The 23,111-nt window shown below is 35.9% G+C and overlaps 1 long non-coding RNA gene across 1 annotated transcript in view; it reads right to left on the reverse strand.

Moving 5' to 3' along the window:
• Nucleotides 1-227: 227 nt before the first annotated feature.
• Nucleotides 228-23,111, reverse strand: part of LOC129524118 (uncharacterized) — a 29,140-nt gene continuing 6,256 nt past the window's right edge. Inside the window, exon 2 of the long non-coding RNA XR_008667778.2 lies at nt 228-2,591. This is a non-coding gene — a long non-coding RNA (uncharacterized lncRNA). The remainder of the gene's footprint in view (nt 2,592-23,111) is intronic.

The raw sequence follows: 23,111 nt of genomic DNA on the forward strand, positions 1-23,111 counted from the left end.
AATAATTTCCCATAGCATAAGAGAGAAGGGAAGCCATTTTATCAGTATCTTCTAATGCCTTATTTGAAATTTTGCATGAATTTTCAGATACAGGCATTTATTTTGGTGTCTTTCTCAAAAATATAAGCTTTAATAGGCCAAAGATTATGTCCATCTTGTCTACCACTGTGTCTTGCATATACTTTATACTAATAGTTTTGAATAAATAAGTTAAAATGCTAAATGTAGACCTTTTTACAATTCTTTTATTCATTTGTTGATACAAACCATGCATTTATGTTTTGTTATAAAAGTACTAAAACCATGATAAAATGATGGAATTTTTTATCCGTTCTGCTCCATCCACTGTTCAAGTCCTAACTGGCCTTTGCTTGCAATCAATCCCAAAGGAGAAATATTACATTCCACTGATTTATTAATGTACGAAATACAAAACTACATCATCAGAATTCACAAATTCTAACTTTGTGATTTACAATAAAGAAATTAATTGCCTGGACTTGTAACTGTGTCTCATGAGCTGTTTGAGTATGGCTTCTTTAGTTGGCTGTCCCTCCAATTTTCATTTCTATGTTAAGCCAAAAACAATCTTGAAAAGACTCCTGATTTCTCCTTTTCCGCACTTTCTGTGTAATTTGTTACTAAGGCTATGAATTTCTCTACTTGGATTTGTCCCTTCTTCATTTTATTGTGAAGAAGAAAGTGTCCCCCATCACAGTCATCAATTGATGTCTATCGCCAACACTTCTGTACTCTGAATAGGATGTTCTGTGGACCACAGTGCCATGCTGATTTCACTCCATTTTATACTATCATTTTCAATATGCCCCAGTCCCTTATTCATTCCACAGGCTTCAATTTTTCCAAAGTTTTGCTCAAGTTCTATTTTGTTTTTAATGGAGCCATCCCCAAATGCCAAATCGCTCATGTATTCATTTATTCAGCACATTTTTTAAGAGTTTCAACTTGGTGAATACTACTGTCTTGGCAGATATTTCCATAACTAAATCCAACATGATGTCATTTATTTGTTTTTCATTTATGTGCTTAAGCCTTCTTCTTCTTGCTCCCAAAAGAATTTAAGGTAGCTTACATAAACATGAGACAAAAACAAACAAAAACAAGTAAATAAGGAAAACGCAGTTTATCCAGAAAATGCATGGTGTAAGTCTATATACATTTGATAAAGTTAGAGCACAGATTTGATTCTAAGATTTTCAGTATCCAAATAGAAAGCCAAGAAGAAAGATACATTTCCCTACAGGATTCACAATGTGTGTAATATTAAACTTGGACAATAATCAAAATCTGTTGCTCAGGAGAGTACAATTAATTTCAAATTGAGATCAGAAAGATATTTCTTCGGTAGGTCCTTCCCAAGAGAACAAATGTGCTATAACACCAATACCCTCAACAACATCCTTACAATAATGGAGCAGCTGCTTTCAATAGGGCTGTTTCCAGGAAAGCACCTCAGTGTTTGAGAACTGTCTAACACAAAATGGAGATTGAATATGGTTAACTATGTAAGTTTTCAAAACTTATTATATATACAGCTTAACAGTGATATTGATAGCAATGACAATTACAGCTGTTGGAGTATTTATTAGACATGGTACACTGCACAGCACTTTACATACATTGTTATTTAATCCTTACGATAACCGCTTGAAGTAGACATAATCCCATTACACAAGTAAAATTTAAAGTGTTTAAGGAGCTCCATAATGAATATCAGTAATATTGGTCAAGAAACCAAACCTGCCACCACTTTAGAACCCCCTCAAACCTGATCAATCAGTCCTCTCTTCCTCAAAGTAAGCACCCTCCTGACTTCTAGCATAATGGATTAGTCTGCCTGTGTTAAATTTAATATAAACGAGGCCGGGCACGGTGGCTCACACCTGTAATCCCGGCACTTTGGAAGGCCGTGGTGGGCAGATCACTTGAGGCCAGGAGTTCAAGACGAGCCTGGCCAACATGGTGAAACCCCCATATCTACTGAAAATACAAAACTTAGTTGGGCATGGTGGCAGGTACCTGTAGTCCCAGCTACTGGGGAGGCTGAAGTGGGAGAATAGCTTGAACCTGAAAGGCAGAGGTTGCATTGAGCCAAGATTGTGCCACTGCACTCCAGCCTGGGCAACAGAGCGAGACTCCATCTCAAAAAAAAACATTTAATATAAATGAAATCATATGGGATATTACTTGGTGTCTGGTATCTTTCACTCAATATTATCTGTGGAATTCATTCATGTTGCTGTGTACAGTTTTAGTTTGTTCATTTTCAATGTTGTGTAGTTTTCCATTCTACGAGTATACCACATTTATCATTGTATATGGTCAATGAACATTTTTGTTGTTTCCAGTTTTGTTTTGTTTTTTTACTATTATGCATATTGCTGTAAGGTTTTTTTCATATCTAGTTCTCAGGGCACACGAGTACACATTGTTGCAGTATATACACCACTGCACTTCAGAGTAGAATTGTTGGATCATAAATCTGAATGTCTTCAGCTCTAGCAGATAAAGCTACACTTTCTCTGTGTGGTTGTCCTCTGTTCCTTTCTCCTCGTAACTTCATACTTCACCTACATCAGAAAAATAGCTCAAATCAATCAAAGCCATTTACTAATGAAAAGATTATAAAACAAACCCTACAAAAGCTTTCCATTTCTAAATAAAATTGCAAGTAATGACTAAATTTTCTTTGAAATATTTAGTATCCAAAACAAATATGAGTGAAGTTTTATTCTACTTTAATTATAGGATGTGGTAAATGAGCTGCTGCACGCCTATTGCTGTAGGCAGGAAGCCCTTTCAAGGGCTCCTTGACACCACCTATCAGACCAAAGCATTAAAATTTCTTTGAACTTGAATTTTAAGTGCCTTGAAATACTGTAATCTTAATTAGCTATGACACATAAATTACTTCATTTTACACCCACGACCATTAGTATTCAGAATTCCCAGTCAAAGTTTCTAAGTTCTCAGATTAATGTTTATGCCAAGAAAAGCTATTATTACCCTGGGAAGGAAATATCTCTTGCCTTCAGTAAAAAGGTATAGAACAGAAAATGATGCTTTCCACTTGGTAGATCTTAGTGAATTTACCAGGAAAATTGCTTAACTGTTATCTGAACACTATTCTCTGGCATGTTCAGAAATAATTATCCAGTTTTAACAAAGAAATATTAAAGCTTCTCAACTGAGATCCATGTAGCTCATCTAGGACATTTGCAAAATTTCCATGAAAATATTTTAATTCTGTGTTTTCATCGACTTAGCTGATTATAGAGAAAGTTAATGAAGAACTTTCTGGATCACTAAGAGGACCACCTTTCACTGGGCATTTGCAGTACTCAGTGTCTGTGTTCCTGTTTGCCTTCATTTGTACAACAGCATCAGTACCCATTGTATTAAAACTAAACTTCAGGCTAATGAGAAAAAAAAGAAAAGTTGTATGCTAAAGGGGTGTTCAGACATGCAGTTTAAAAATAATTCAGATTTTAAATATGAAAGAACTGAGGTATCATGTAGCATATGGTAATTAAAGCATGCCAAACTCAAAACATGTCAAAAGAATTGGTGCTAGGGCACCTAGTACCATTTTGAACAAACAACATTAAATTAATATCATCTATTTGAATTGCATTGTTTTTGGGGGTTTGAATTTAATCTATAAACACATTTTTATTTATAGATGTTTAACAGCTACAGAAATACAGAGTTTATATCTACTTTTCTTTTTGTACCTATTTGAGAAGTATAAAAATAATATAAATAAAAACTTGGAGTCTGTCAGAATCGTTTTTCTTTAAAATGCATCTTTATATATTTTACATATAAAGTTTGAAAACACTGCTCTAACAGGTTAGTGATGAGACTAACCTATATTTATTGTGAACTCTACCTGCATTATCTTTTTAAATTCTTCCCAGCACCCAATATCATAAGTGCTATCTCTGGCCCATGTTACTGATAGGAAACCGACGTTTAGACAAGTTGGACCCACAATTCAGAAGGGGCTGCCCTGAGATTCACACACTTAATTATTACACATGAGGTATGAGGAATTAGAATGCATCACCAAGAGGAGAAAGTTTTTCCTCAAAGCACAGGAAGACAAAGGGAGGTACTTTCAGAGTAGTAACCATTCAGAGAGATAAGTGAACCTCACAAAGTCTCAGGTGATTTCCTGGGCAGCATTACATCTGTGCATCATTTAGACCTGGGCCTTATCTATGTAGGTTTAGGTTCCACTTCTTCCACTTATCTGCTACTGGTATCATTTATCCTCAAGGGTTTCACCTTGGAGAACTGTTCCTTTAACTGTCAAAATCAGCTGCATTGAAAACTTTGTTTCCTTCTTTTTAAAGACAGAGTCTTACTCTGTCATGCAGGCTGGAGTGCAGTGGCACCATCATAGCTCATTGCAGCCTCAAAATCCTGAGCTCAATAGATCCTCCCACCTCAGCCTCCCAAGTAGCTGGGACTACAGGTGCAGACCACCACACCCAGCTATTTTTTTTTTAAGAAATGGGGCTTTGCTGTGTTGCCCAAGCTGGTTTCAAACTCCTGGGCTCAAAAAAATCCTCCAACCTTGGCCTCCCAAAGTGCTGGGATTATTAGCAGAACTACTTTTGATGAGGCCTCTCACCATCACTGTTTCTTCAGACACTAGTTATACACTTGGTGACCACAGAAGGCCAAGAAGACTTATCCCATCAAACCATGAGAAGCCCAAACTACAGCAAGGACTTCCAATTTTGCTTAACTTAGGGAAGGGGGAAGCCATGTAGGCAAGGGACAGAGCAGAAAAAAAAGACAGAAACAAAACAAGTGATATTTATGTGGACACTTTTGCCTCTCTGTGAAGAAAGAGATGGCATTTAATTGGAAACAATAATTGCCTGGTATGGTTATGTCTCAATTCTCCCCAGCTGCAGCAGCCTCAGGATTCACTCGGCAACAGAGGCCAGGAGAGCTTTAGCTAAGAGAGTAGAGTAAATGCCACTGATTTGATTTGAAAGAATAATGAGCGATATTTCAGTTGCTCTTCTTACAAACAATAAAATGTTTTAAGATGCCTTAAGATGATGATTCAATAAGATTTATAGAATAAGTTCTTGACAGTAAGTATAAATAAACACTGGAAGAAAAGCTAAGAAAGATCTAAAACAGCAACTCCAAAAACAAACAAACCTTGTCAAGTTTAATAACTTCATTCAGGACTAAAAATATTCTTTTTTCCCCAACTATAATTCTGAATGCTTTCCTTATAAAATGAGCTGTCCATGCTCTAATAATCTTTGCATGATTATTTTTTTCTGAAGTGTATCTGTAGTTTTTCTCTTTTAATATTTATTATAAAATATTTTTTCTGACAGTTTTTTAAATTAATGTGCTTAGACCATTTGCATTTAATGTATCTTTAAAATTTTATTTTATTTTTAGTTGGCAAATATTCATTTTATAGATTTATGAGATATAATGTGATGTTATGATATATGCATACATTGTAAAATGATGAAATATTTTAAAACACATGAGAATAAATTTCTGTATATACCTAGATATAAAAAAAGAAAGAAAAAAATCTATGTATATACTACCTACCTTAAGAGAAAAGATTTCTCATAATATTTGAATCTCTTTCAGTACCCTTCCTTGATAGCATTCAACTTTGTCTCTTCCAAGAAAATATTATCATGCAATTTTATCATTCCTTTGCTTTTCTTCATAGTTTTATAATGTGTATATATGTATCTCAAAATAATATATTATGATTACTGACATATTTTGATTTATTTCTACTGGAGTTTTTAAATCTATCCTACTTTTAAATTCTTCTCTGATGTAGGTTGAGTTTTTACATTTTTTATTTCATTTTTTTGCTGTATTAGTATACAAGTTTCATATTCTAGTACAATTTTTTCAGTGGTTATTCTTAAAATTCTAACAAGAACACTGACTTTAATATAAAATTAATCAAAATCTTTTTCCTCGCACCAAATAATACAAAGATTTTAGGATGGGTTAACTCTGACCATCTACATCCCAGCATACATGTTATTACATAAATCTTTTGGTTCTCACATATTTTCTTAATCCTCCCGTATTGAACATTATTCTTATTGTGTATGCAGTTAATGTTTGTTTAGATTTGCACATATCTTTGCCATTTTCTTTACCAAGAAAAAAGTATTTAGAATAGCTTCATACTGCATCTTTTCCAACTGCTGGTTTCTCCAACACCATAGGGACTTTAAAATTGTATGGTCTAAGGTGGGAGGCTGATTATACCGCAGCCTAGAGCTGCTACAGCACCTTACATTTTGTGCTTCCCTCAAAAATGGGAGCCTCCAAGTCACCCAGTATATGGGCCAGAGTATATATTGACCCTTTATGTCATTAAATTATAGCATATGTTAGATAATAGCATATATTAAATAAAAACATCAACTATCATCTAATAATATTATTACCTTCCTTTTCCATTCTTTTGTATATGTTTTTCATATATAACTGACAAAAGAATAACAGTAATGATATATTGAAATGGTCCTCTCCATGACTGTCCTCACCTTAAACTCTTACTAAGACTTTTTGCACTGTTTTTTTCACTCAATTTCTTTTTGCATTTATGTAAAAAAATGCATGTATACTTAATTTTCCAATAAATGTATTATACCCTAATGTAAATTATTTTTTGCATAACTGCTAGTAATTAATTGCAGTTTAAAATTATACAATGACAGAGATTTGTGTTCATGCCTTTGTGTTCATTTCTACATTTCTACATATGGCCTGTAGACAGACTGTCAATATCGACAACCCTGTGTTGACTGATTCTTTGTGTAATTGGTCCACAAGATTTAAACATCAGCAAATCACAGCACGTCTCCCAATTCCTTGATATGTTTTAAGTTGACTTCTCTTAAATTCAATTCAGTTAAGCCCATATAAGAGTAGGAGACAGATGAAATGTTTATCACATACCTATGAATAACTTTATTTTAGGGATATAGACAACTTAGTTATCTATATAATTAGCCACCTGAAAGAAGATAGTTGTATAATATACATTGAGTCATCTATGGCATGTAAGTATTAATACTTACCAACAGTGTTGCAGGAAGTCAGGGACCTGAACTGAGGGACCGGCTGAAGCCATGGCAGAAAAATGTGGATTGTGAAGATTTCATGAACATTTATTAGTTCCCCAAATTAATACTTTTATAATTTCTTATGCCTGTCTTTACTGCAATCTCTGAACATAAATTGTGAAGATTTCATGGACACTTATCACTTCCCCAATCAATACCCCTGTGATTTCCTATGCCTGTCTTTACTTTAATCTCTTAATCCTGTCATCTCATAAGCTGAGGAGGATGTATGTCACCTCAGGACCTCGTGATGATTGCGTTAACTGCACAAATTGTAGAGCATGTGTGTTTGAACAATATGAAATCTGAGCACCTTGAAAAAAGAACAGGATAACAGCGATGTTCAGGGAACAAGAGAGATAACCTTAAACTCTGGCCACCACTGAGCCAGGCAAAACAGAGCCATATTTCTCTTCTTTCAAAAGCAAATGGAGAAATATCACTGAATTCTTTTTCTCAGCAAGGAACATCCCTGAAAAAGAGAATGTGCCCCTGAGGGTAGGCCTCTAAAATGGCCCCTTTGGGTGTGGCTGTCTTCTATGGTTGAAACTGTAGGGATGAAATAAGCCCCAGTCTCCCATAGGGCTCACAGGCTTATTAGGATGAGGAAATTCCCACCTAATAAATTTTGGTCAGACCGGTTACTCTCAAACCCTGTCTCCTGATAAGATGTCATCAATGACAATGGTGCCCGAAACTTCATTAGCAATTTTAATTTCAGCCTGGTCCTGTGGTCCTGTGATCTCGTCCTGCCTCCATTTGCCTTGTGATATTCTATTACCTTGTGAAGTACGTGATCTCTGTGACCCACACTCTATTCGTACACTCCCTCCCCTTTTGAAAATCCCTAATAAAAACTTGCTGGTTTTACAGCTTGTGGGGCATCACGGAACCTACCGACATGTGATGTCTCCCCCGGATGCCCAGCTTTAAAATTTCTCTCTTTTGTACTCTGCCCCTTTATTTCTCAACCCGGCCGACGCTTAGGGAAAATAGAAAAGAATCTACATGACTACTGGGGGCAGGTTCCCCGATACAACAGTACTCAAAAAAGTGTTTTCTAAATTTTTATTCCATATAATAAAGAAAATGGGATGATAAAGTATATGTGCTTTTATGGTAATAAATGTAAATTAAATCTATATTGTATGTTATTTTCTACTTGAAATCAAAACACAGGCTATAAAGTTTCTACTTAAATTCCCAGAAGATTAAAAATATTATCCACTTTGGATCTACTTAAACTTGTCATGTTTAGTATATACAACAGAACAGAATAGCTTAGAAATATAAACTCTTCTGTACTCAATTTATCTCACCCATACAGCTACTTTGGATGAGGTCTGTACTATGCAATTTCTATCTGAAAGAGACACCCAGACTTAGCAGATATTCTGAGCACCTTGGACCCTTCAAAAGTGGATAAAACACAGTCAATAAAAATTTTAAATAAATACTTGTCTGTCAGCTGATCTTCATAATAACATGCAGGATACTTATTATAAATTAGGGATCATTCACGTTTATTTTGTTTAGGTCTTATTTGATATTACCATTTTCCAATCAGTGAAGTAATATTGAAACATATACCTTATGTCCAAAAAAACATCATTTTTTGGGATATGGAAATACATTGTCCATTTAGAGTTCTTTTACAGCAAGCAGGTGGTCAAGGAAAATAACCTGGTAAGATTAATGAAGGCGATATTAAACTATGCATGAAAATCAGAATTATAAACATGTACTACTTAACAGAAGATCTTAACTGATAAGATTTCACTACAGTGTAACCTTTCTTTTTCCTAACCCTGGCCACTAAGTATGCCCAGAATAGTAATTGCTTAGCTATCAAAAGCAATTTTGCTGAAATCAGACCCAAGAGCATGCTGTTGACTTATGTATATCTTGAACAAGTTGAAATATTTGTCTGTAGATCAATTTGTCTTTTAGCCTCTCACAGTTCTCCCCATTCTTGTCACACAGGACTTACATCTGTTCTTACTGCCCTCTACAACCAGTTCTACAATAAAACCAACCCCTCTCATTGGAGGATGGCTGTCTAAGAAACTACCAGTCATTTATGGAAGCTCTTTTTAGTGCTCATTACATGTCAGTACATATCAATATAGTACAAGGCATCAGGAGATCAAAATGTAAATAACACAACTCTTGCTTTTAAGGAGCACCAGTAGAGCAGAAAAAATTCCCCATCTCAATGTTGGTTCAGGAAGAGGCTTGGGTTCAAGATTTGATGAGGAGCCTGCAGGAAGAGAACTAAGCCAATGGGTAAGGGAGGAAATATGTAAGATCTGGTTTGAGAGACGAGTAAGAATTGTGGTTACAGACAAGGGGAAGAAGGATGAGGAACTCCCAGCGAGTGGCTACTGCATGTGGAACTACACAGAGGTGTCAAACAACTTGAATATGCAGGTTTGGCATGGGTGGAATACAGGGGCGAGGGAGGGAATGGGTGAAATATGCATGTAGAGGTAGACAGGGAATTGTGTATAGCAGTAGAGTGTGGCAATATATTGTATTTCATCAATTCTAAGATGCACGCATTTTCACATCCCTGAGATTGGGATGTACCTTTCCCATGATGGGATCTTGCAGTCACTGTCGCATGGGATGTTGTTATTACCAGCATATGTAAAAACTTTGTCATAGCTATTCCAGGCTTCAGGTGAGCTATGTGCAACATGTTGGGCTAGTGCTATTAAAACATCTTTAAAAGTTTACACATAATTCAGTATTGAAACAAAGAAAGGATTCTTGTTTATGGAGAAAGGTAAGGAAACAGAGCATCGGGGCTTATGTTTTATGCTATAGAAACAATAAATCTAAAAATATTCTTTCAATAAATATAAATTTAAAATGATAAATGATAAAAAGCATTATGCCATAGTAGTACATAAAATAATGATGCGTCTTATAATCAACCATAGGCTTGGTGAAATGCCTCTTTTTACTCATTTTTTGTTTTGTTTGTTTGTTAAGAATAAAACCCTGTGAAATACTTTTCTCTCCTTAAAACACAGGCAGTCAGGCATTGTGTTGTTTATTCTGGGACTCTGTGCCCTATAGGAAAATGTTAGTAGAAGTGGCATTCAGATAAGATGGGCAACCCTGAGGACAAGGACACACACACAAATGCACAGACATCTTGACTTCATGACTTCAGGGCAAGTGGGACCTATGAACTTCCTAGACACAAAACAGACAGAGAATGAAGGGTCCTGTGAAAGGTGGTATCCTGCTTCCAGGCCATTTGCAGTGTTGTGGACAGGTCAGACTCCCTATAGGTGTAGAAGCACAAGTCCATATGGAGTCTGGGTCTGAGCTCCAAGGCCTCACTGAATGCCCTAGAGGCCAAGCTCGATGTAGAGTGAGTGACTTACCAGTTCTCGAATAGAATATATAGACCTAGACAACAGTGTTTTCACCATGACCAGGAGGATTGATGTTCACAGGCCTCCTCCCCCTTGTGCTTTAAATGATTTAAGTTAAGTCCTGGAATCCTATCATAATGGAAGATGGGAGGCATGAACTGTGAAGCACGAAAAATTATGGACATTAAATTTCTCAACAACCTTGGTCAGTTGGAAGAGCAGGGGGCACTCAGAGACTGATGTGATTTGATTTTTAAAAGAAATAAATGTGGCATCTCATCTGCCACAAGAATTTAACAGAAATGTATTTCTGTCACATCAGGCCAAAAAATGTTGAAAGCAGAGGAGAACCACTGATTGGAGCTTAAAGAAGGAGAGTAGACTTATTATATCTTTATATCTTCAATGTTGTTCTGGCAGCAATCAAAATAATAGAAATGGGGGAAAGCAGGAATGGAGACATCACCATTCAAGTAGGATATATATTTTGCAACAGACTTTGTAGAGTTAAGCATCAGAAAGAGCTTGGTGTAAGGAGGGGGTGTTTTAACTTAGGAAGTCCTCACAAAATCTCAGAATCACAGTACGGAATGAGCTGATTGTTGTGATGATATATAATCTACACTTAATGCAAGATATTAGTTTGTCTAATAAAGCTTGATATTAGTTACTGGCTGAAACACACTGCTTTTCCATTCTTGTGACCCAGTCAGAATTCCAAGTAACCTGGAGAGTATATAAAGAAGGAATGGGTGTTGAGCGAAGCCTAACCATCAGTTAAGACAGATGTTAAGGAAAATGACTGTCCTCTCAGGCCTGGCCCTTTGATTCAGGATGGTGCAGCTGCACATCATACAATTGTATATTAGAAGAAAAAAAAATCACATCTTGCAAGTTTGAACTCCTGACTTTGCAGCCCTATGTCTTGGCTTTGGTTTTCTTCTACAGGTTTAGCTTGTTCTAACTTTTGCTTCCAGGTAAGAGATAAGGATCTTTTACTTGTGTATAATCTCATCCATCTTAGGCTCAGTCCATTGGAAGACAATCCATGTTCTAATCACATGCCTATAGCCAGCTAAGCAATTCTAATACCTCCAACTCCACCCTCAAGATGGGAGGAGAAAAAAAGAGATAGACCCTAAATCAGCAACATGCCCACCAAAAGACGAATTTACAGGCAAAATCTGGCCTCCCAGGCAATGACAGCTTATGTTCAGGTGAGCAGGAGTAAGCAGTTTTTACACACAGTATCTTGATGTCCCAATAAGTAGACAGAGTCCCCAGAAAGATTATGGGAGGAGTCAGTATCAGAAATCCAGATAAGTAGTCAGCATCAAGAAAATGTCAGTTCATGAATTTGTTGAATTCAGAGAAGAGGACTGGAAACAGTAAGACAGGGAGGGACCTTGTCCTAGGGAAAAAGGGGGGCTCTCAACCAGGGGTAGGATTAGGGACTCAGGAAGAGAACCCAGGTCAGCAAATCAGGTAAAAGGACTAGGTACTGCATCTCAGGAATAAGATCAAAACACATGATCCCACCAGGGTAAAAGGTGGTAATAATTATCAAGGGTGACTTGACCTTGGACCAGAATAAGGGGCTAGAACCACTGAAGTCTCTACTAATACAACATCTTCATCATCATTAAGCTTTTATCATGTGCTAGGCATCATGCTAAGTACTATACCTACATTGTCTCATATAATCCATACAATAAATCTATGAGGCAAGTACTATTAGCACACTGATTTTACAGCTAAGGAAACTGAGTTACAGAGAGGTTAAAAAAAACTTCTAAATGGAGTAACTGGATAGTATATAAAAAAGTAAATTTGGATCCATTTTTTTGTAGTATACTCTATGCTGGGTAAATTCTAAATATTTCAGTTATTTAAATATAAAAGTAAAACTATAAAAATACTAGAAAAAACTAGGTGAATCCATCAGTAACCTGAAGAGACTCAAAATCCAGAAGAAATAAAGGAAAAATAGACATGTTTTATTACATAAAAACATAAATTATTGAAAGGCAAAAGATACAGCAAGCAAAGTAAAAAGACAAGATCAATATTTGCAACTTATAACACAGCACAGGGGATATCTTATTTTCTAAAGTGTTCTCAAAAAAGGAGAAAAAGATTAAAATCCTATAGAAAAATGTGTTTGAAATGAAAACATAGAACACACAGAAAATAAAATCCAAGCGCACTTTAGCCATACAAAAATAGGTACAACTTACCCATAATAAGAAAATTGAAATTAAAAGTATACTGATATTGGTAAAAATTCAAAAGTTTGAAAATACATTCAAATGTTGGTGCACTCTCGTATGTTCATAGATGAATGTAAAATGATATAACCATTTGGAAGGAAACTTGTAGCCTCTAAAAAAATTACATACTTTACTCTAATTAGCAAAGCCCTTTTTAGAAATCTATCCTACAGACACAGTGGGAAAATACAAAAAGATAAATGTACACGGCTATTTATTACCGAATATGTGAAACAGCAATGACTAGAAACAGACTCAAGTGTCCATTACTGGGGGCTGGTAGAATATATTAAGGTCTATTCTCATGGTAGAATACTATGTGGTGGTAAAGCAAGCTTGTCCACCCCACCTTATTTTGTTGTTGTTGTTGTTGTTCTGTTCTATTTTGTTTTGTTTTAGACTTTTAGCAGCCTCAAGCCAAGATTTTTAGTTTCTGTCTCTAGTGGTAAGCAGAAAAGAGGGATGAGGAAGGGGCTTTACTGACACAAACAGAAACAGAAACTAAGAATCCATGACTTTATTTCTCCAAGAGTGAGGATGAGGGAGGTATATCTATATGCTACTATGGAGTGAATATAGTACTGAGTGCAAAGAGTAAGGTGGAGAAAATGTGAATAGTATGTGCCTAATATCTAAGAAAGTGGGGAATTATGGCAGGCCAAATTTTGGTCCCTTGAATATGTCCCAGTTCTAATTCCTGCCATTTGAAGTAGTTACTTACACACCAAAAGGGCCTTTTTAGATCTCATTAAATTAAGGACCTCGAGATGGGAGATTCTCATGGATTATTTAGGTAAACCCAAGGTGATCTCAAGGGTCAAGACGGAAGCAGAAGAGGGGAGTCAGCAGATGTGTCTAGCTAAGAGTGGTCAGAGAGATGCAATATTGCTGACTTTGAAGATGGAGAAAGGGGTCCATTAGCCAAGGAATGTGGGTGGCCTCTAAAAGCTGCAAAAAGCAAGGCAATGGAGTTTTCTCTGGAGTCTCCAGAAAGGCACACAGCCCTGCCACCATGCTGATTTTAGCCCAGCCAGAACCACGTCAGGACTCCTAACCTACAGAACCGTAAATAACAAAAGTGTGTTGTATTGAAGCCACTAATTTTGTAGTAATTTGCTATGACAGAAATAGAAAAGTATACAAAAAAGAAAACATAAAATGAAGAGTGGTTATATATAGGGGGAGGGAGAAAATAGAGTAGTCAGGGATAGAAACCAGACTTGTTTTACAGACTTGACATGAACCATGTAAATATTTTACATACTCACTAAAAAATTAAGGTAAAAATCTATAAAAATAAAAAATAAAATTAAATAAGGGAATTGGTACCATAATCACACAGAGATTCAAAGTGACTTAAAAACACAGTAATCTGCCAATGATTCCTAATATAATATATCCTAAAAATGAAAAAATCTGCAAGATAATACCTTACACCAAGCTTGTCCAATCCACAGCCCACAGGCTGCATGTAACCCAGAACAGCCTCGAATGGAGTCCAACAGAAATTCATAAGCTTTCTTAAAACATTATGAGATTTTTTTCGTAATTTTTAGAATTTCATCAGTTATCATTAGTGTTAGTGTATTTTATGTGTGGCTCAAGACAATTCTTCTTCTTCCAATATGGCCCAGAGAAGCCAAAAAATTGTCTTATACTATTTTTGCCAACCATTTAGTTGGCGGTAATTTTGTTTATTATTATTCTGAGAATATTGTAGATATATTGTGAGATAAAGCAAATGAGGAATATTTGATATTCTATTTTTCTGTGTCAGATTCTCAGCATGAGGAAAAGGAGATTCAGATTAAAGATCAAAGAGGTTAAACTAAAAATGCTATTGTCTTCAATTTGAACTGGAAGTATCAATCTAAACTTATGATAAATTCTATTTAAAACAATTTTTTTCTAACTGTGTTTACTGAAAACACCCAGGAATAATGGCAAACCCAGTAGTAATGAATACTCTTAGTGCCCAGATTAAAACCTCCAGTAAAATTTTCCATTAACAGGGCCCAGAATTTCCTGGAGATTTCAATGATTTCCAGGTCTCAGCAAGAATTGTACATAATGAGTCTGGATAAATGTATCATGATACATAGAAATGAAGCTATAAAAGATGACTAAAGTTACGTCCAAGAACATAGGGATAAACTCAAAGAGTCACCCACTGGGCAAAAATTGGTAAGTATAAATAAGGAGAATAATTACAAGAGGGTTGAAGTACTTCAAGTACATTTAAATATAGGAGTTTCTAAAGATAAACTTACGGCCATTGCTAAATGATGTTCAGATATCAACTCTTTATTTTGGACACTGATTTTTTTCTATGCAAACCGTACCTTTGGATAACCCAATTGCAGATGAGAGAAAGTTTCTCTTTACATAGCTATTTCAGCTAATAATTGAGGAGGTAATGATAGTCTAGTATATTACAATTTTTATCCATTGTGAATTAGTGGGTCTAACCATAATCATCAGTGGCTGTTAATATCACCAAAGACAGAGAACCAGAAATGTGTCTGTTGATGGGAGAACACAGCACTACCTAGGAAGTACTTTTGCCAAAAATCAAACTTGAATCTGATCAAGCCTGTATATACAATGCAATGTACCAGGGAATTGGATAAAGAAACATGCTAAGTGATACCGCAGTTCTGCATTAAGCAAAATTCAGATGATGGAAAACTACAGGACAAACAATTCAGTTTCTTCAAAAAATAAATTCCAAAAAACATGTAATGAGGGAGAATATAAATTATAAGACACTTAAGATATTTTAGTAATTACAAAGTATAGATTTTATTTAGATCCTTATTCAAGAAAATATAAAGAAATCAAGAGATAATTGAAAATTTGAACATTTACTGGATATTGATCAAATTAGAGAATTCTAAACTTCATCAGGCAAGATATTATGGTTAGCTTTTTGTTTTTAAAAGCTTTGTCTTTTAGAGATATACTAAAATATTTATTGATGAACTTGTTTGATACCCAACATTTGCTTCTAAATAATACAGGAAAGGGAATGGATGAAAGTAGAAATGAAATAAGACTGGCCATGAGCTGATAATTGTTGAAGAACAGTTATGAAAATATAAGTATTTTAGGGTTTGTTATATTGTTAGCTATAGATTTTTAAAATATTTATATTACAAGAATGTCTTCCTTTTAAAAAGAATATATATACACACACATACATCTACATGCATGTATATAATAACTTGTATAAGTTCTCATAGTAAGGAATGAAGCTGAAATTCAAATTATGATCTAATTCCAGATTCCCTGCTCTCGACATTGAATACAACATACTGCCTCTAAGCATGGATGATAAATTTTCCTTCAGTGTCTGTCAACTCATTCCACCTCATCAACCTATCAGTGGCAGACTCTAAAAGATACAGGATGTCTTCCCTGATGGAATTTCTGATCCAAGTCGCAGAGGATGCAGGTAGTGTCTATGGCTCTGTGTCATACCACCCACAGCTGCCTCAAATCAGGTGATGTCTTTCCAGAGACAACGCATTCTTGACCTCTGTGGTTCCCCAATAGCTGGCATACTGTGGCCCGGATCTTCCAGCAACACTATCTAGACAGCTGTATCAGGACATAACCAGTAGGTTCCTGCAGCTGGCATAAAGGGTCTGAGACTTCAAGAGGGAGGCTGGGGAAAGTTTAGAGTCTACAGTGATAAGTAGCCAATTGTAGGCTTTGAACTGGAGATGGCTGTGGTCAAGGTAGGCAAGGGCACAGCTGTGGGGCTGTAGATGGGACACCACCAGAGAGAAGTGAGGAGATGGATGAGCCTGATTTACAGAGAGGAGATAGTTGCCCTCTCATTTCTTCTTTCCACGTGTTAGGGATAGTTGGGACCAGCAGAAGGTGGGGCACAAGGGCCTGATGAAATCAGATGAACAGTCAGGGGATAATAAGATCAACACATTTCTGATTAAAGCAGAGATAAGGGAGTCAGCCTTGCCTATGGGGCTCTTTTAACACCAGAAGCCTTTCTGAAATTCGGGCTGGTTGATGATAGTACAGAGGGATGAACTGCTAACTACAAACCTAGATTAGTGAACAAGTAAAACAGTCCATGATAGGCCAGATTAATGGGGAGAAAATGGCTAAGTACTCAGTCTGTTCTTATACAAGGCCAGTATATCTAATTCAAAATGTTAAAGATGAATAGTCAGTGATTCACATACTTGCTCTACATGGCATCCAAATGTTTGCCATGGGATAGACCAAACATCTGGATAACTAAAAATCTCTATTTCTCTATTAGTTGTTTTGGTCCCTTGGAAGACACAAGATCACTAAATCATACAGTCAATAATTGCAAGGCAAAGTAGCACATGACTTACAAAAATCAGAAACAGACTATATCACAAAACACATCACAAGAGGGAAAAGAGGTTCTTGATTTTCAAAGTATAGTTCATGACCCCACAGCCTGGGCATCCCCTAGGAGCTTGTTAGATATACAGATCTCAGGCCCATCACTAGACCTACTGCATAAAAACCCATTCAACCACCCCTGCCAGGCAATTAATCGGCAATTAAGGCATAAAAGCTCTCCTAGAGCTTTCATCATCACCAGCCTCATAGCTACCATTTATTTCGCACTTACCATGGGCTAATACTATGCTTTACATGAATTATCTGATTGCAACCATGTAAATAAATCACTATTATTATTCCTATTAAATTAACTAATTAATTAATTTTTAATTTTTATTTTTATTTCTTGAGATGGAGTCTCACTGTCACCCAGACTGGGCTGCAGTGGCGCGATATTGGTTCACTGCAACCTCCGCCTCCCAGGTTCAAGTGATCCTCTCACCTCAAGCCACCCAAGTAGCTGGGATTACAGACGCACTTCACTATGTGCGGCTAATTTTTGTATTTTTAGTAGAGATGAGGATTCATCATGATGGCCAGGTTGGTCTCGAACTCCTGACTTTAAATGATCTGCCTGCCTTGGCCTTCCAAAGTGTTTGGATTACAGGTGTGAGCCACCATGCCCGGCCCTATTATTCCCATTTAAGAGATGAAACAGCTAATTACTCAAAATTTAAAGCATGGAAAAATTACATGGCTTACAGATGGTAGAAATGGGATTCGAACCCAGGTCCTTAGAATGATAAAATATGAGTTGTTAATTACAATTTTCTTATTCTCAGAAATAGTAGAAACACCACTGGTAGCATTATGTTTAATGATGAAGAATGAATATGTTATGGAGACAAATGGAAAGAAGATTTATCATCACCATCAAAGAATTTTCAAAGGGAGTTAAGACCAGATTTAAAACGGTGAAGTAAGGCAGAAAAGGCGAGACGCAACAAGAACTGTCAAGAGTCTTTCTTCACTGATTATTTTAACATTAAAAGATCCCATGTTCCACAGAAATATTTATCTGAGAGAAAAATAGAATTAACAATTTATGTTTCATCTGTTTTGACAAATACATAATTGCCCTTAGCCTGGTAAGGATTTTCCCTGTTGTCCCAAATGAAAACTGACTAAATGTGACATGAGTTTAGAATTAATCCCTACTGTAGTTGGGATTTGCTACAAAGCAGCTGTTTCTTATTCTTATTTCTTGAGGATCATGTGCTGATTATGATGGACTTATTAAATGTCTTCAGAAAGCTATCTGTGAAGCTGTTTTTGGCTGTTCATGAATAGTTCCTGAGTTTTATCACAAAATTTCTGACTGATTCTCTTGATCTAGGAGTGGTTTATATTAAGTAACTGAGAGATAATAATCAGAAAGAAATAGCATGTCTTAAAATCTAAAACAGGGCGATTTTAATCAGTGTCTTTTAATTTAAATTACTTTTAGCTTACTTTTCAAAGGAAAATTCCAGATTTCTAGCGTTCATAATTCTTTCCTTTTAAAATATTACTTTGAAGTGTGCACAAAACACAGACCGTGGCTACAGCAGCATGACACAATCACAGGTTAAAAAAAAGAAGACGTTCTGTCAAAATGACTTCCTGCCAAAGTCCAAGGCAACCTAAAGCCTTCTGAACAGGTCTATTCTCATTCACAAGCTCAGCTGTAAGGGGACTTTTAAAGCACCATTCCACTAAGAGCCAGGCAATTTCTTACTTCAGGTCCTAAAACATCTTATCTCCATTTTTTCCTAACTCTCTGTTGCTAACATTTCACTTTAACTCTTCTTGCTCTCTACCCTATGTGGAAGACTTAATCCAGGCAGTCTCTACTTTGCCCAGGATATGGACTCTGGACTTCCCTGTATACTACTGTGTTTATTCACCATTTTTCTGCCATGGTAGTCTTTTTACATAAAAAAGGTGAAGGAACTTTTTCCCTAAAAGGATTGAAGGAAGTTGTTTTGTTCTTGGAGACCACTATGACAGTCCAGTGGCTTCCTTCTAGCTGGGCTGACCACAATCCAAGTTGCCCTGGCTGAAACCTCTGTCCCCACATCAGTGCATCAGCATACATACTTTTTCTGGTAGAGTGGTCTCCACAAAGATCAGCTAGCCCAGTGGAAAATGAAGATTATTTGCTTTGAAGAGGACCTTGTCCCTTTGAAGTTTCCCATAATTTAAGGGTAGTATGTTTCCACCACTGCAAACAATTGAGCTAGAAACTACCTAGAAACTCAGTTGATTACAGACAGGTGGTGGATCTCTCCTTTATTTGCAAATTACTATTTTAAAAAATTTTGAAGAGGTATAGTTTAAATATAGTAAAATGCACGGATCTTACATTTACATGTTGATGAAGTTTGACAAATTATGTACCCAGGAAAATACCATCCAAATCAAGATACAGAACATTTTCATCATCTTATAAAGGTTGCCCTGGGGACAACCATTGTTCCCATTTCTATATAAATGGAGTCCCACAGAATGTGTTTTTTTTGGGTTTCTTTTGCTCAACATGATGTTTTGGAGACTCACCCATGTTTGTGTGTAAAGGTAGTTTGCTTTTTTATTGCTGATTAGTATTCCATGGTGTAAATATATCATCATTTGTTGATCCATTCAGCTACTGATGGATACCTGGGCTGTTTCTAATTTTTTACTACTATAAATTATGCTGGATATACATGGATATTCATGTATAAATCCTTTTGTAGACATCTGCTTTCATTTCTCTTGGGTAAATACCTACGAGTAAAATTGTTGAGTCACACAATAGCTGTAGGTTATCTTTATTAAAAACTGCCAAACTAAAGTACACCTCCAACAAAAATCTAATATCCAGAATCCATAGGTAGCTTAAACAGTCAACAAGCAAAAAACAACTCCATTAAAAAATGGGAAAAGGACATGAACTGACACTTTTCAAAAGAAGATGTACAAGTAGCCAACAAACATATGAAAAAAATGCTCAGCATCACTAATTATCAGAGAAATGCAAATCCAAACCACAATGAGACACCATGTCACATCAGTAAGAATGCCTATTCTTAAAAAATCAAAAAACAACAGCATTGTAACACTGTCCTTGCCTTCTTGGAGCTTACAATCTAGTAGAAAAGTTAGAAATTAAACAAATTAACCTCAAAGATAATAAACATTTCAAAGGCAACAGAAGTAAGGGATATTGGAAGTTCACACAGGAAGACAGCTTCACATTCTGGGTTGACAGGGAGCAGGAGGAACAGTGTCAGAGACTGCTTCCTTGAGAAAAGTATATTTTAGATGAGTCCAAAAGGATGAATCCCACTCATCCTTAGGCAATAGGTAGAGAACGTGTGTTCCATTCAGATTGAGGAAAGTGTTGGAGAGGTACATTTCAGGTGGAATTACCTGTGTCCATATTTTGCACTATACAACGGGACCACTCCAGCTTGCTACTGTGGCCCATTCAAGAAATTGAGTAGGGGCCCAGGGACCTCTAGTAGTCTTGTAGAGTAATTTTTTTTTGTTGTTCTGCAACTACCTGAGACCATTTTCAGCATCCTCAAAAAAAATACTGTATTTTCTTTCTATCTCAAACACCCTTGAAACATCATACCCTTGATTTGTATATTTTACTTATCTTTTCAAACTGATAAAATACCAGCCTCGTGATGGCAGATAAATTGTCCAAAAGGGCAGGCTTCATCCCTTGCACTGGGTCCCTCTTTTTACAAGTAACTGCCAGCCTACTTATTAATATAATTTTTGACTCACACTGAGTACTTAGTCACAGCTTTCAATTATTCTCCAAGATTAAGAACTCTAATAGAAATCTTTTCAACTCTACAATCATCTATATAACACCATCATCCACAGAGTGTCAGTGAAACAGAACAGCAGGCTCTTAAATTACTTTGATGTTGCTACATATTGTACCAACAGCCAAGTAAGTCTAACCCTAGAGTTTTGGTATATCAACATGCTTTATTCCTCTGCATGGAACACACTATACCATTGCTATTATTGTTTCTACTTTCATTATTTACTTGATTCCTTTACAACACTGATATCCTGGATTGAAGTCAGTACGTAAGCCAACTACAGAACTCCAATTAGATTTTAAGGATACCATCCAGTGTATTACGGACCAGAATAATGAGCAACTTATGATGGCAAGAAAAAATATTTGAGAGGGAGATGCCATACGGCTATTCTAGAACATACATAGAATGTGCTCGTGGTGGAAGCTGAAAGTGTAACACTTAGAGACTTTCAAGTTGGCAGAAGTGATCACGCTAACAACCCTCCAAGCCAATTTACCCTCTCTCCTATTTGCATCTGTTCTATATGTCTAATGGAAACTTAGCCTGCCCTCCTTATTAGACCACATATTCCCTGACTAGGGAATCCACCACATAGAGAAGGAATATATTGTACAGGAGATATTGAAGTCTCATCTGCAATTTGTGGTGAAAGCCACAGCCCTAGTAGTAGTAATGGAAATATGTCTCTTTCCTGTAGAACACTCTAAGGCTTTCCACTAGGAAAACACAGGAAACATCTAATCAAGACTTTAATTTTCTATTTCCCCTGCCTGCACTTGAGGACCAATCTCATCAACTCCCCTGTCTATTTCTGGCTCCTAGTCCAAAACTGTTAGTGTGACAGGATTGAAGAGAAAATTTGTGAACAAAGAATGGAAGAAACCCTAAACCATGCAGAGCATAGGTAGAATGAGACTAAGGTAATATTCAATGAGATAAATGTCTAAGAATTTGTCAGAACTGAATCAGGGTAGAAGCCCTTAGATTGAAAGGGTAAACTAGTTGGATAACAGAATAAAGAATAAAAACTTACAACCAGATACAATATATTGAAAATGCAGAATCTTAAGGATAAAGAGAAAAATCTTAAAGGCTGCTAAAGAGAAAAGGTAAATGACATACACATGCATAATAATAATATTGGTAGTGTTCTGGCAACCTAAAATGGAATTATATATAACTAAACCATAGTTCAGGTGCAGAAGTCTGTTATACATAAGCCCTCAAGGAAATAATTTTTAAAGGATGATTTTAGCAAAAAGAAAATGAACCCAAGTGCAAGACCTAATAGCGGGCAAAGAAATGTGTAAATCTAAGTATTGACTGCAGAAAAATAGTGTTATATCCATTAAGATAACAAAAATATTGAAACCAATAGTGAGGAATAAAAGGGAATCATGACTATTTAAATAATTCAATAGAAGGCAGGAAATAGAAACAAAAGAAAAGGTCAATAAAAGTATATAAATAGAAAGCACAAATGAGATTGCAGAAACAAATCCAAATATATTAAAAATCCCAGTGAAAGTAGACAAGTTACATTTGTTTGATAAAAGACAATGGAGTCACAGATGGAATTTTTCAAAAATGTAGTTATATATATATATTTTTTAAGAGACAAGCTAACAGATAAGGGCAAAAAAGAAAAGAATAAAAACATTAGGATTATTACATTTTGGGTTAAATGCCCAAATATATATACTATGTATGTTTATCCTGTATATATATACATACACACTATATACACACACACTATACACTGTATGGACACTACGTAAGTATGTTGTAAAATGAACATTCTTCTATAAAGTTAGTAAGAACACAGTATAGTACAACTGTAAGTTGGCAAAATCAAGTAAAGCTAAAAATGTTGACACTCAAGGATTCAGAAATTCCACTTCTTGGTATGCAGCATCAAGAGATTGTTGAACATGTACAAGGAGACTTATACAAGGATTTTCTTTGCAACAAGGTAGCAATGACAATTTGAGAATAAATCAATATCTATCAATAAGGAAAGGAGTAAATAAATTGGAAAACATTTATAAAATGATACAGAGCAATCTATAT

The sequence above is a fragment of the Gorilla gorilla genome, chromosome 7 (genome assembly GCF_029281585.2).
Source record: "Gorilla gorilla gorilla isolate KB3781 chromosome 7, NHGRI_mGorGor1-v2.1_pri, whole genome shotgun sequence".
NCBI classification, from domain to species: Eukaryota; Metazoa; Chordata; class Mammalia; order Primates; family Hominidae; genus Gorilla; species Gorilla gorilla.